Genomic DNA, 14118 nt, shown 5'->3' on the forward strand with positions numbered 1-14118 from the left:
CCCTCCCCCCCCTCCTGCACCTCCCCATCCACACACAGCACTCCTCCCCTCCCACCCCCCCGCCACACACCCCATTTCCCCCCCCCCCCCCACACACATGAGGAGGAGGGGAGGGAATGCTAGGGTATATGGGGAAATGAGCCGCGTCTGCGCAGTTAGGGGCTATGGATGAATGGTGGAATATTGCGTTTGGGGAACTGGTTGCGTTGGGGGAACGGGTGACTGGTGGAATATTGTATTGGTGAATGGGTTGCGTTGGGGCACCTGGCCTCCTGTGTGACAGACCCGACGGGTCCCATTTAGTCAAGTATTAATTAAATTTCCAGAAGTTTGCATGAGATACTAGTAATAATCCAATGCACATTTCAATATACCCAATTAAATTTTATACATTGTTGCAAAATACAGAATATAATGGATTTGTAAACAGAATGCTAGTTGTGACTAAAGCATAGCTAAGAATATACGGTAATCACTGTAAATTGCAAGATAGCTACTTAAAGAGGCCTTGAAAATATTCTGTGATTGTCAGAAATGTATGATTTACAAATGTTTTGTCAATACACATCAAATAAGGCATTGTGTCTTTGTCACATTAAGAGTTACATGCTGCTCGTGGTGAAACTGTTAAAAATTTAAACAGTGAATGCATATCCACAGTATTTAAAGCTGTATTTCCCAGTAAAATCGATACCTATTATATATACCCTCCGTCATTTCTTGCAAATTTGGATTCTCACTTAAGGGCCTGTCCCACCAGCATGCGACTGCATGCGGCTAGCGCGACCTAACATGGCCGCTTGAGCCGTGCGGCCTCGCGGGGCCGGTCCCACTTCGATCGCCGGAGCCCTATGGAGTTGTGCGGGGCTGGTCCCAACATCGCGCGGGGCTCCGAAAAACTGACAGTGTCCAAAAATTCTGCGCAGCAAAGGCCTGTCGGCCCGCAGCCGCATTGAGGCCGTACGCAGCACCTCGACGGGCGTACGCAGCGTCTCGATGCCGTACGCAGCGTCTTGATGGTGTACGCCTAGCACTTGGTGCAACCCAACGCAACCCATTCACCAATACAATATTCCACCAGTCACCCGTTCCCCCAACGCAACCAGTTCCCCAAACAGATGTCACCGACCGGCGTGCCGTTACATGATGACGTAACTGCCCGACGCCGTGCGACGTCCAAATTCAGTCGGCCCACCTCCTGCCCAGCTGATTGGTGAGTATGATGTCGGGACCAGCCCCGCACAACTCCAGACGGCTCTGCGGTTGCAAGTGGGACCAGCCCCACGAGGCCGTACGCCTCAAGCCACCACATTTGGTCGCGCTAGACGCATGCAATCGTATGCTGGTGGGACAGGCCCTTTATACTTAGAGACATCTTCCATTTACATAGAATTGTTGAAGCAGTAACAATGTTAAGGAGTGACAGAAAAACAACCCAATATTCCACCATGCACCCGTCTCCTCCAATGGAAGTGAAGCCGTTCCCAAATGTAAGATTCCAGCACTCCCCTGCCTCCCTCAGCAGTGGATTTAAAAAAAATTCCAATTGCACCTCCCCTGCCTGCTGCAACAGTGAAAAGTTCAAAGTGTTCCTGTCTTGCAACTTTGTTTCGAAGTGTGTTGGAAGCTGATAGGAAGGAGCAGCCGTCAACAAATCAAAAGGCAGAAAGGCAGGCGGACGGCAGCCGGTCGGATGGCACGAGAGTTTTATATATTAACTAGACCAAGTGCAGACCCATTGCTCCCCCAATGGTGTGATCCCCCAACCCAATATTCCACCATGCACCCGTCTCCTCCAATGGAACTGAAGCCGTTCCCAAAAGTAAGATTCCAGCACTGCCCTGCCTCCCTCAGCAGTGGATTTAAAAAAAAATCCAATGGCACCTCCCCTGCCTGCTGCAGCAGTGAAAGGTTCAGAATGTTCCTGTCTTGCAACTTTGTTTCGAAGTGTGTTGGAAGCTGACATGTAAATGGAGAAGCCAGTTAATTTTGAAATACTTGGGTGTGGAGGGGGGGGGGGGGAGAAGGATTTGATTAAAAACGTGTACTTCAACACGACGAAATGTAATGAGGAGCGAATACTTAGAAAGAAAAGCAAAATCTCTACCGAAATGGAAAATATCTCGGAGATTGAGCGTCTGGATTGGGTGTGGATTGGGTGTGGCAATGAATCAAAGGAAGAAATGCAGCCGGCAGCCGTACATGCAAATGAATCCATTCCGATTGGACATCTGCGAGCATCGGCCATTCCGATTGGACATCTGCGAGTATCGGGCACGAATCGAAAGGCAGGAAGGGCGCCGGACAGCAGTCGGTCGGATGGCCCCAGAGTTTTATAGATATAATATAATAGATAGATAGAAGATACAAGATAGATAGATAGATAGATAGATAGATAGATAGATAGATAGATAGATAGATAGATAGATATGGTAGATTGATGTCAAGCTTGTAAGCACCAGCTCCATAATAAAAGCGTCAAATTCTAATACAAATTACCAATTCTCTGAAACGTATATCACTTTAAGGAGCCTTTGTAGAAGGATATCATTGATTATATTTTAGACAATCAAGGTTTAGGTGCAAGTAGGCCATTTGAGCCAGCACCGCCATTCAATGTGATCATGACTGATCATCCACAATCAGCACCTCGTTCCTGCATTCTCCCCATATCCCTTGACTCCACCATCTTTAAGAGTTCCATCTAACTTTACTTTTCTACGCTGATATCAGTAACACATGCATTTCTGATAAAACCTACTCTTATGTTAAACACTAACTTGCATATTTTATATTCACTTTTATAAAACAAATATTGATGAGAGAATCCATTCAAGTCTTACTCACTCATCCATAAAAATCCATAGTCACTATGTGAACATTCTACTATTTAATAAATGATTTCATTTATTCCCACTATAGCACCTGGAATTTCTTTCCAAATATCCATTACTCTCTGCATGCAAAATCTTGACAACAATGGCAAATTTTCCATGTCGGTTTGAATTAGTCTCCTGCTGTGACAATTTAACTTAAAATTTGATATCATATTTATAATCACAGAATTCTATTCCACATACCTCAAAGAGGGAAATGCTCAAAATTCTTTTAAAACTAGGCTAGCTTTCCCCAAATGTCCACATAATTCAATGGTCTAATGATAAGGGTCATAAGAAACAAGAGAACAAGAAAGCCTGTTTGTGTTGGAAGGAACAGCAGATGCTGGTTTAAACTGAAGATGGACACAAAATGCTGTAGTAACTCAGCGCGACAGGCAGCATCTCTGGATAGAAGAAATAGGTGACATTTCGGATCGAGAGCCTTCTTCAGACTAAGTCAGGGGAGAGGGCGATAGAGATAAGGAAGTGTAAGGTGTGAAAATGAGACAAAGGGGACAGAGATCAAGGAAAAAGTAGAATAGATCATTGTTAGCTAGAAGTTAACAACAAAGCAAACAGGGATAACATGAAACTGAGGACAGACTGGTCGGAGAACTGGGAAAAGGGGCAGGGGATGGAAAGAGAGGGAAAGCAAGGGTTACTTGAAGTTAGAGAAGTCAATAATCATACTGCTGTGGTGTAAGCTACACAAGCGAAATATGAGGTGTTGTTCCTCCAATTTGCGGTGGGCAACACCCTGACAATGGAGGAAGCCTGGGACAGAAAGGACAGTGTGGGAATGGGAGGGGAAGTTAAAGCGTTTGAGTGAAAGGTGAGGACGAGGAGGACTGTCCCCGTTGCGACTGGGGGAGAGGAAGCAAGAGTAGCTGTGGGATATCGAGGAGACCCTAGTGAGGGCGTCATCTATGATGGAGGAGGGGTAACCCCGTTCCCTAAAGAATTAAGACACCTCAGATGTCCTGGTAAGGAACACTTCATCTTGGGCGCAGATGCGGCGTGGACTGAGGAATTGGGAGTCGGGGACAGAGTCTTTACAGGAACCAGGGTGGAAAGAAGTGTGGTGTCGATAGCTGTGGGAGTCAGTAGGTTTGCCTGAGCTGCTGAAAATGTTCCACCTTGCTGGTACGACCAATATATAACACAAACAAAGAACCACAATCAAATGTGCCCAGTTTTACACATTTGATTTAATCTCAACCCATCACAGATATATCTTTTGTCCTATCTGATCTGATGTTAACTATTTCCGCACATACTGCTTGATTTATTGAGTGTTTCTAGCAGTTTTTGATTTTATTTCATAATATGTGACCTTGTTTTTTCATCATACATAACTTAAAATTTTTAGGATTAGTAAACATAATCCATGAATGGTTAATGGCACAGTGCATCAAGGAATCCATGAAAGGTAATGTGTAGGAAAGAATTGCAGATGCTGGTTTAAATCGCAATAGACACAAAATGCTGGAGTAACTCAGCGGGACAGGCTGCATCTCTGGAGAGAAGGAATGGGTGACATTTCGGGTCAAGACCATTTTTCAGACTGAAGTCTGTCTGTCTGAAGTATCAGTTTGAAGAAGGGTCTCGACGTGAAACGTCACCCATTCTTTCTCTCCAGAGATGCTGCCTGTCCCGCTGAGTTACTCCAGCATTTTGAGTCTATGGTGATGCGTCTATTGTGTCTAAGGTGATGTTCACCTTGAGCTGACACTATTATCAATCGTATTTTTAGCGTTGATGTATCATACATCCTGAAATATTCACCATGGAAGACAATCTTCAGCCAATTTAGTTCTCCCCTGCCAAGAACGCCAAATGCATCAAAGACTATGGGTCTGGATAATGTCTGGCTGAGATTTGTAAATGTATGAAAGATTTAAAAAATATAATACTAATAATGATGTCATTAAAAGAATATACATTCAGAATGATTGTACTTTGTGAAAGGTTTAGTGGTAATAATATGTAAATATGTTAGTCATTTAATGATCGGGTGATCTAGCTCTAACTAATACTAATCACTAACTCTGATTCACTGTCCTTCTTGTCCCTTCTATTGTTCCTCACGATCCTTTAAATCACATTTGGTTATGGCGATATTTTGTTGGTCTCACAGTTCACTTAATTTTTGCAACCGTCCTATTCTTCACCAAAAATTATCATCTTCCTTGTCCAGCAATATATAATACAAATGGCTTTAAGGTCAAGAGTATAGCAAAAGGTCTAATGTGCCAAAATATACAAGTCCATCAACATTGAACAGTGCACTATAGGAACAGGCACTTGTCTTTTCCTGTCTATTCCATTGTCAGCATAGACCACAATGTCTATGCCGAATGTGATGTCATATTAAACTAATCGCTTCTGCCTGGATGTGATCCATATTGGTTCATACCCTGCATATTCATGTTTGTATCTAAAAGTCTTTCAAATATCATTATTGTATGGTTTCAACTACTACTCCTGGCATTGCAGGCACATACCACTCTGTATAAAACTTGCCATGCACATCTTCTTTAAACTTTTCCCCTCTGTTCTTGTAGCTATCTATGCCTTCTAGTATTTGACATTTCCACCCTGGTAAAAGGTTAACATAGAACAGTGCAGTACACGAACAGACCCTTCAGCTCACAATGTCTGTGTCGAACATGATTCTAAGTTAAAATAATCTCCTCTGCCTGCTTGCGATCCATATCCCTGCATTCCCTGTATATCCATATGCCGATCTAAAAGTCTCCTTAACGGCAACAAAATGTATCTGCTTCGACCATCACCCCTGGCTGCACATTCCAGGCATGTTACACTCTCTGTTTAAAAAACTTGACCGCACATCTCCTTTAAACTTTCCCACCATGACCTTAAAAGGTTCCAACTGTCTATCCTGCCCTTGCTTCTCATAAGTTTATAAATGTTCATCAGGTCGTCTCTCAACCTCCAACGCTCCAGAGAAAACTATGCAAGTTTGTCCAACCTCTCCTTATGATTAATAATCTCTAATTTGTGCATCTTCCTCGTAAATCCTTCTCACCTTTTCTAGAACATCCACATCATTCCTCTAATGGGGCGACCAGAACTACACATAATACTCCAAATGCATCCAAACTAAAGTTTTATAAATCTACATGACTTCCAAATCATTGAGACATATATAATATAATAATTGGGCAATGAAGCACAGGTGGCTGCAACCTTGCCCTCTGTGCACTTGCCTATTGTTTAAAAGAACCTTCTAATTAGACCCACTCTCTGACTCTTTCCCCACAGTCCTTCAATTTATTTATTTTGTAGCTGCCGATCCAATTTCCTTTAATAAGTTATTACTAAGTCCACTGTCTGGAACCCATCTGCCTTCTTAAACAGCCTCCGCACATTGTTCACACATCCTCAAAAACCTTTAGATATCTCTCTTCTTGCATTCCATCTAAAATAACCATTTATGTTGCCACTAACAAAATCCATTGATCCTACTTTTCTGTGTTAAGTTTCATTCACTTATCTATTCATGTCTTGATCTTATTGAAGTCTACAAAAATTTAAGTCGCATGGATAAAGCGAACTGTCTTTTTTCAAGGGTAGAGGATCCAAAAACCAGAGAGCATAGGCCAACAATGAGAGGGAAAAGATTTTAGAGAGACCTCGGGGACCACTTTTCCACTGAGGGTAATTCGGGTCTGTAACAATCTACAAAGGAAACTATTGAACCAGATACAATTACAACTTCAAAAGACTTTGGACAAACATAAGCATAGGAAAAGTTTAGCGGGGCATGGGCCAAATACAGGCAAATGCTTTGGAATGCCAACTTGATCGGCATGGACAATGGGCTGAAGGGCCTATTTTCAAGCTGTATAGCTCTAAGACTCTATTTCACTAGCTTTGCTATTCAATGGTTTGGTATTCCCTCAATGTTTCAAACATTTTCAATTAAAATAATGAAAACAATCGTGATGCCAGCATGGTTAATTAAGCACAATTTTACTTTATGAATAAATTACAAATTGATATTTTTCATCTTATCATTCGATGTGTACAGTAATGGATATTTCACAAACATTGTTCCATGTCACTACCAAAAGCAAAACCTTGCCGTAAGTTTATCTTTGCCATATTTCACTTTTAATGATCCATCCTCAATAAAATTACAACCACTAATTGCAATTGTCAGAATTTAAATAATTTCTAAAAAATAATAATCCATTAAGATTGACTGTCAATTACTTCTTTGTTGTCAACGTTTCTGGAGCTGGTATGAATAAATTTGTGCATATGTAGAAAAATGAACATAGATTCAAGTGGAGATTTTTTATCACTCTTTAAGCATGATATTTATAAAACAGAATTCATATTTTGTAAAGAAAGTAACTGTTTAACATTGTAAAATGAGCTCCATTTGACAAGGCTTTTCTGCACCTTTCACAAATGCAAATGAAAGGACCACAAAGAAACAACTGGAATAAACAGACCAGAGTCCATCTAATACATCTTCAATCATCCTGGTAATCACACAATTGCAGAAATCTTAAGTAATTGTAATTATCCCTTTCTTTGAATGTCTATAACAAACCCAGACAGAATACATGAAAAACATTAAGAGGATCAATTGGTTTAAATATGTCAATATTTCCTTGACATTTTGCACTATATTGCAGTTCATTTTATCTCTATACTTTGTCCGAAAAAATTGGGTTTATTACAATTTTACCTCTTTTTTAAAATTTGAATTAATCAATTATAACTGCTACCACAGTCTTTCTTGGGTATCCGCTTCATAAACTGACCACTCACTGAAATATTATTTCCCGGCAATGAAGACGCACCTGCGTCAAAGACGCACTCCCATTTTGAGTTGCTAAATTTTGAAAAAAGGCTGACGGGACAAGATGAAGGGTTTGGTTTAGTCAGTAGAAAGGAAGATGGGAAACTCCTTCAAGGAGGCAATGAAGACCGGGGAGCCTCCATCTTTGCCTGTCCCACAATGCGCTGTGCGGTTCATGCAGCGGGGAAACTTCCGATTCAGATTCAGATTCAAATTTTATTGTCATTGTTCAGTGTACAGTACAGAGACAACGAAATGCAGTTAGCATCTCCCTAGAAGAGCGACATAGAATATGAGCAATAAATAAATATATTTACGTGCATAGTCATAGTAGTGCAATTATTTTTTTCCTAGTGGAAGGAGTGTGCGGGGGGTGTGATTGGTAATTACCGAGGTACAGTGTTGAGTAGTGTAACAGCCGCAGGGAAGAAGCTGTTCCTGGACCTGCTGGTCCGGCAACAGAGAGACCTGTAGCGCCTCCCGGATGGTAGGAGGGTAAACAGTCTGTGGTTGGGGTGAAAGCAGTGCTTGATGATGCTGCGCGCCCTTCGCAGACATCGCTTGCTTTGGACACTCAATGGAGGGGAGTGAGGAACCGGTGATGTGTTGGGCAATTTTCACCACCCTCTGCAGTGCTTTCCAGTCAGAGACAGAGCAGTTGCCATTCAAATACTGTGATACAGTTGGTAAGGATGCTCTCGATGGTGCAGCGGTAGAAGTTCACCAGAATCTGAGGAGACAGATGGACCTTCTTTAGTCTCCTCAGGTAGAAGAGACGCTGGTGAGCCTTCTTGACCAGAGTTAAGGTATTGTGGGTCCAAGAGATGTTGACCCCCAGAAACCCGAAACTGGAAACACGTTCCACCTCCGTCCCGTTGATGTGGATGGGGGTGTGCGTGCCGCCCCTAGAGTTTGTGAAGTCTACAATGAGCTCCTTGGTCTTCTTGGAGTTAAGGGCCAGGTTGTTGTCAGCGCACCATGCTGCTAGGAGCTGGATCTCCTCCCTATAGGCCGACTCATCGTTGTTGCTGATGAGGCCAATCACCGTTGTATCATCTGCATACTTGATGATGGTGTTAGTACCATGTACAGGTGTGCAGTCGTAGGTGAAGAGGGAGTAGAGGAGGGGGCTCAGCACACAGCCCTGTGGAACGCCGGTGTTCAGGGTGAGGTTTGAAGGGGCGTGCTTGTCTAACCTAACAGACTGGGGTCTGTTGGTTAGAAAGTCCAGTATCCAGTTGCAGAGGGAGGGGTCGATGCCCAGGTCACCGAGTTTGGTGATCAGTTTAGAGGGTATAATGGTGTTGAATGCTGAGCTGTAATCGATGAACAGCATTCTTACGTAAGTGTCTCTGTTGTAGAGGTGGGAGAGGGCGAAGTGAAGTGCCGTTGAGATGGCATCCTCCGTACTCCTGTTCTGGCTCAGGGACATCACATAACAGAGGGAGGGAGAGAGAGAGAGAGAGAGAGAGGGAGAGAGAGAGAGAGAGAGAGACAGAGACTGAGAGGGGAGGGGGGAGAGAGAGTTGGGCCCCCCAGATACCCTCAAGTGTAAGGCCCTTCAAACACAAGAGGGGAGCCCAGAAAAGAGTTCCCTGTGTCAGTTGGTACTGAGACTAACTACCCCTATTCAGTTAAACCCTGACCGGCCTCAGATCAATACTGACCCCCAATCATCAGTTAGAGTGAACCAAATTATCAAACAATGTAAAGAAACATATTTGGAACATTGGGATAAAGAAACCAAAAGCCAAAGCAGATTAGAATGTTACCGTGCCCTAAAAAGAGATTATAAATTGGCAGACTATCTCTCAACTGTTAGAGACATAAAGCAGACAGACCCTCACCAAATACAGGTTAAGTGACCACTATTTGGCAGTTGAAAAATGAAGACAGAAGAGATTCTGGCAACCAAGAGAAAACAGAATATGCGGCCACTGTTTGACAGATGAGGTTGAAACAGAGGTGCACTTCCTCCTAAAATGCAAAAAAATTGACAAAACAAGGAAAGCATACTTTGACAAACTCAGTGTGGCAACCCCTGATTTTAAAGAACTAGATGATACATCAAAACTAAGAATAATCCTTGGCGAAGGAAATACAGCACATCTTGGTGCACAATACGTGACAGCATGCCATAACCTGAGAGACGGTGAATGACCAACATGCACAATATGTACGCACATACTAATTGACATTGACACTAAGAAATTAATATTGAATTGCTAAACTTGCTATTGTGTTGTACTGCTTCCAGCTGCAAGAACGTGTAGCAATCAATAAAGGGCTATAGGCCTATTGCGAGTTTATGTACAGGGACATATCTAACCATGCACTGTATACTTGTAATTATACTTATGCATTTTAAATATGTATGTCATGTTTTATACTTTGGCAATATAACAATGTTTTTTTATCATGCCAATAAAGTTTTTAAATTAAAAATTGAAATTGAATTGAGAGAGAGGGAGAGGGGGAGGGGGAGGGGGAGAGGTAGAGGGAGCCTGGGACGCCAACCAGCCAGCCTTCCGCCCAGTAGCGACCTGCCAAACACCACCCCGACCGTTTGCGCCGGCGCCAAAGGACACCATGGCTGGCTGGTGAGCGGGCCGGGAGAAGGTGCTGAGGTAGCGGCTGGTTCCGCTGTCTGGTCCCGGCGGCTGCTCGCAGCCACCTGAGCTACTTCCTTCCCTGGCCACAATGCGGTGGCTCTGCACCCGGAATGCCACGGCAGCAGTGAGTGTGTTGCTGACATGATCCCCAACCCCCATCCATATCAACGCTCCTGCCGTCCCCGCAACTTTACCCCTGGCGGCCCAGCCAAGTTTACTACTTTGTGCAGCCGAGGCCGTGCTGACCCGGGCCAGACTCCCCACACGCTGTGAAAGGAATTCTCTCCCCCAGCGGCGCTGTCCCGCTTCCCAGCCGCTTCCCATCAGCTGCCAGCAATGAGGGATAGACCTGGCTAGCACTAAGTGCAACAACGTCGTTCTTGATGTTGCTGTACTGAGGGATAACCAAGTCTATCTTTCTTGGCTAACAAACTAACCTTCGGCCTCCAGGTAAATTTTCGTGCCTTATTTTTGGGTAAAAATTAGCGTCTTCATTGCCGGGAAATACGGTATTTTTAATTTTAATTCCCCAACAATCTGAAGCAGGGCTCCCCCGTTGCACCACCATGCATGTAGTGGTATAAATAGTGAAGTGATATAATTTGTTTCTTTTATTTGATTGCTTTAGAATCTGAAAACAGCACTCACTTCAATTTCTTTCCTTTGCAGTAGGAAAATGCCTAACAGACAAATCATAATCAGATCATCCTTTCTTTAATCTTCTCTGGTTACTCCCTTACTGTATTTCTTCTATTGCTGCAGAATCCTGTTTATACTTTAGTTTGGTAGTTAGTTTAATTGTGACAATATTAATAATTTGTAAAATGTCAAAATGGTTACATTATTGGCATTTTTTATTGATCCTTTAATACAGTCCAACAATTAATTTGCTTCAATCATCGTCAAAGAAAATGTAATATCTTCAATTTAGTGTTAATTTCGGCCTCACATTTTCCATGTAGATATTTTCCATTTAAACAATTGATCTCCTTTGGAATTCTTTAAACACAATATGATCACCATCATTTCTATATTGAATATCTTATGTTATATATGGGTCTAATTTCTGTGTACTTATGTAATCATGAATCTAAGATATACCAAGTAAGTACAGGTGCACAACCTTTTATCCGGTGTTCCAGAAACCGAAAAGCTCCGAAAACCGGCCATTTTTTCCAGATGTCGTCTGCGCACCAAAGCTCGCGTTTGGCGCCAAACCTGACCCAAAACGACCCACGGTCAACCCAGGTCTGTACTACTGTAGCGGCTGCCTCCTCCCTGGAGACCGGGAGACGCTTAAACATCTGTAAATCATTGCTTAAATGTTAGTCAGTTAGTTTGGAGGGCTTTTACGTGAAGGGGGGTGAAAGGGGTAAACTTTAATTCTTAGTCCCCTACCTGGTCGGAGAGGCGGGGAGCGGTCAATGCCTTACCGGGTCGCCGTGCAGTAAGCTCCGCAGCGCTGTGGCCGGTGGGGCTGCGGGCAGGGCGCCAGTTGTAGCTCCGACCCCCCGGCAACTCTACCCCTGGCTGCGAGGCGCTCCAAATCCAGCGCGGCCCGCGGGCTTGTCCCGGACGCCCCAGCTCCGCGAATGTCGGGAGTCGGCGGCGTCGCAGCGCTGGGGATACCAGCGGGGTGCGGGCAATGCCTTACCGTTGGTCGCCGTGCGGCAAGCTCCGGAGCACTGTGGGACCCGCCGACACACAACATGGAGTAGCGGAGCGTCGCTGGATTTGGAGCCGCGCAGCCAGGGGTAGAGTTGCCATAGGGGTCGGAGCTCCAACCGGCGCCGCCCGCGGCATAGTAACCGGACGGAGCCCCCAGTTCCGCGGCTCCAAATCCAGCGACGCTCCGCGAATGTTGGAAGAAGGCGGCCACAGCGCTCCGGAGCTTGCTGCACGGCGACCCGGTAAGGCATTGCTCGCTCCCCGCTGGTATCCCAGCGCTGCGACGCCGCCGACTCCCGACATTCTCGGAGCTGGGACGTCCGGCCGCGGGCCGCGCTGGATTTGGAGCGCCTCGCAGCCAGGGGTAGAGTTGCCGGGGTCGGAGCTACAACCGGCGCCGCCCGCGGCCGGACGGAGCCCCCAGCTCCGCGAGGTTGGGAGTCGCCGACCAGGTCGGTAGGGGACTAAGAATTAAAGTTTCCCCCTTCACCCCTACACCACCACCACCACATAAAATCCCTCCAAACTAAGTGACTAACATTTATGCAATGATTCTCCCGGTCTCCGGGGAGGAGGCAGCTGCTCCAGACTTTTCAAGCCGCCCGCGCTACCTACCTAATCTACGCTAAAAATCTTCCATTCTGAAATCCGAAAATGTCCGAAATCCGACAAGTGTCTGGTCCCAAGGCTTTCGGATAAAAGGTTGTGCACCTGTAAGAATAAATTCAATAGTCTGATGACTCTCTCACTAGAAAGGAAAAGTAGAGCTTGTACGAGGATCTTGTAGAGACTTTTAAAATTCTGCTTTTGATGAGATAGTTGAAGAAGCAATGGGTACACTTGGTAAATATCATGTTAGCATCTATTATGAGTATATTTGAATGCTGGAGTAAGGAACTCCTATTTTAATTGTATAGGGCCTTGGATAGGACTACACCTGGAGTACGGAGTAGTTTTGCTCTCTGACATAGGAAAATATGTAATTCCTAAAGCGGGAATGCAGTGACGATTCATTGGACTCTTCCTTGGTTGCTACGATTGCCATGATGAGAAATTAAATAGGCTGAGATTACATTTTCACAAGTTTAGGAGTGTAAATCTCATCGAAAGATACAAACTACTTAAACAGCTTGACAGAGTAGATGCAGGGAAGATGTTTCCCAGGTCCTAGTAGCATCAGGAGGCACAGTTTAAGAATAGGGATAGGCCATTCAAGTGAGCAGATTCTCTTTTAACTCAGAGGATTAAAAGAGACAACCATTGACATTTTTTACCCAAAAGAGCTGTAAAGGATCAATCACTTGTTCATTCAAATCACAGATTTCTGGACATTAAGGGAATCAAAGGTTAGGGAGATAATGCTGAAAATTGGCAGAGGTTAAAAAAAACTCATGGTGTTAATGAATGGCAGGGCAGCCATGATTACAGACTAGACCCAAAGGTCTAACCAAATAAAGACAACTTTTTTCAAAAATAACCTAGAGTACTTATGGGCTTGTCCCACTTAGGCGACTGCCTAATGAGTTGACTAATTTTAATGGGATTCACCTACGTCAACCTAGGACAGCAAACATTTTCGCCGAAAATGTTTCAACGTGTTGAAAATTTTGCGGCAGTCGCCCAAAAAATCGCCTAAGTGGGACAGACCCATTATTAGAAAGTAGAATTCACTAGAGAGTGGAGTAGTCAATGTGAATAGCTTGGATGCACTTAAGGGAAGTTGGATAAGGCAACGTAGAATAAAAATAAGTGTAGGAGGGCATAGTAAATAGTGTAAAAGGGTGAGAGAATGCACAAGTATTCTACTCTCTCGCTATACCCATGACTGCATATACAGACACAGCCCCAACACCATTTTTAAATTTCAAAGAAATTGTTGGATGAATAACAGGTAATGAGTCAGAGTACAGGAGGGACATTGATAATCTGGTGGAATGGGGTCCAAAAAGCAATCTTGCTCGCAACGTTAACAAGATCAAGGAGCTGTTGTTGACTTCACGAAGGGAAAGAAGAGGGTCTATGAACCTGTCTTCACTGGAGGAACGGCAGAAGAGTGTCCACGGCTTCAAGTCCCAGGACATTCACGTCTTGGATGATCTGTCCTTGTTCCAGACATTGATGC

The 14118-nt window shown here is 44.1% G+C and overlaps 1 protein-coding gene across 1 annotated transcript in view; it reads right to left on the reverse strand.

Moving 5' to 3' along the window:
- LOC129698755 (cytoplasmic dynein 1 intermediate chain 2-like) overlaps positions 1 to 14118 on the reverse strand; it is a 74677-nt gene that overhangs the window by 58731 nt on the left and 1828 nt on the right. The gene's annotated exons all lie outside the window — the stretch shown is intronic.

The sequence above is a fragment of the Leucoraja erinacea genome, chromosome 7, assembly GCF_028641065.1.
Source record: "Leucoraja erinacea ecotype New England chromosome 7, Leri_hhj_1, whole genome shotgun sequence".
Lineage (NCBI taxonomy): Eukaryota > Metazoa > Chordata > Chondrichthyes > Rajiformes > Rajidae > Leucoraja > Leucoraja erinaceus.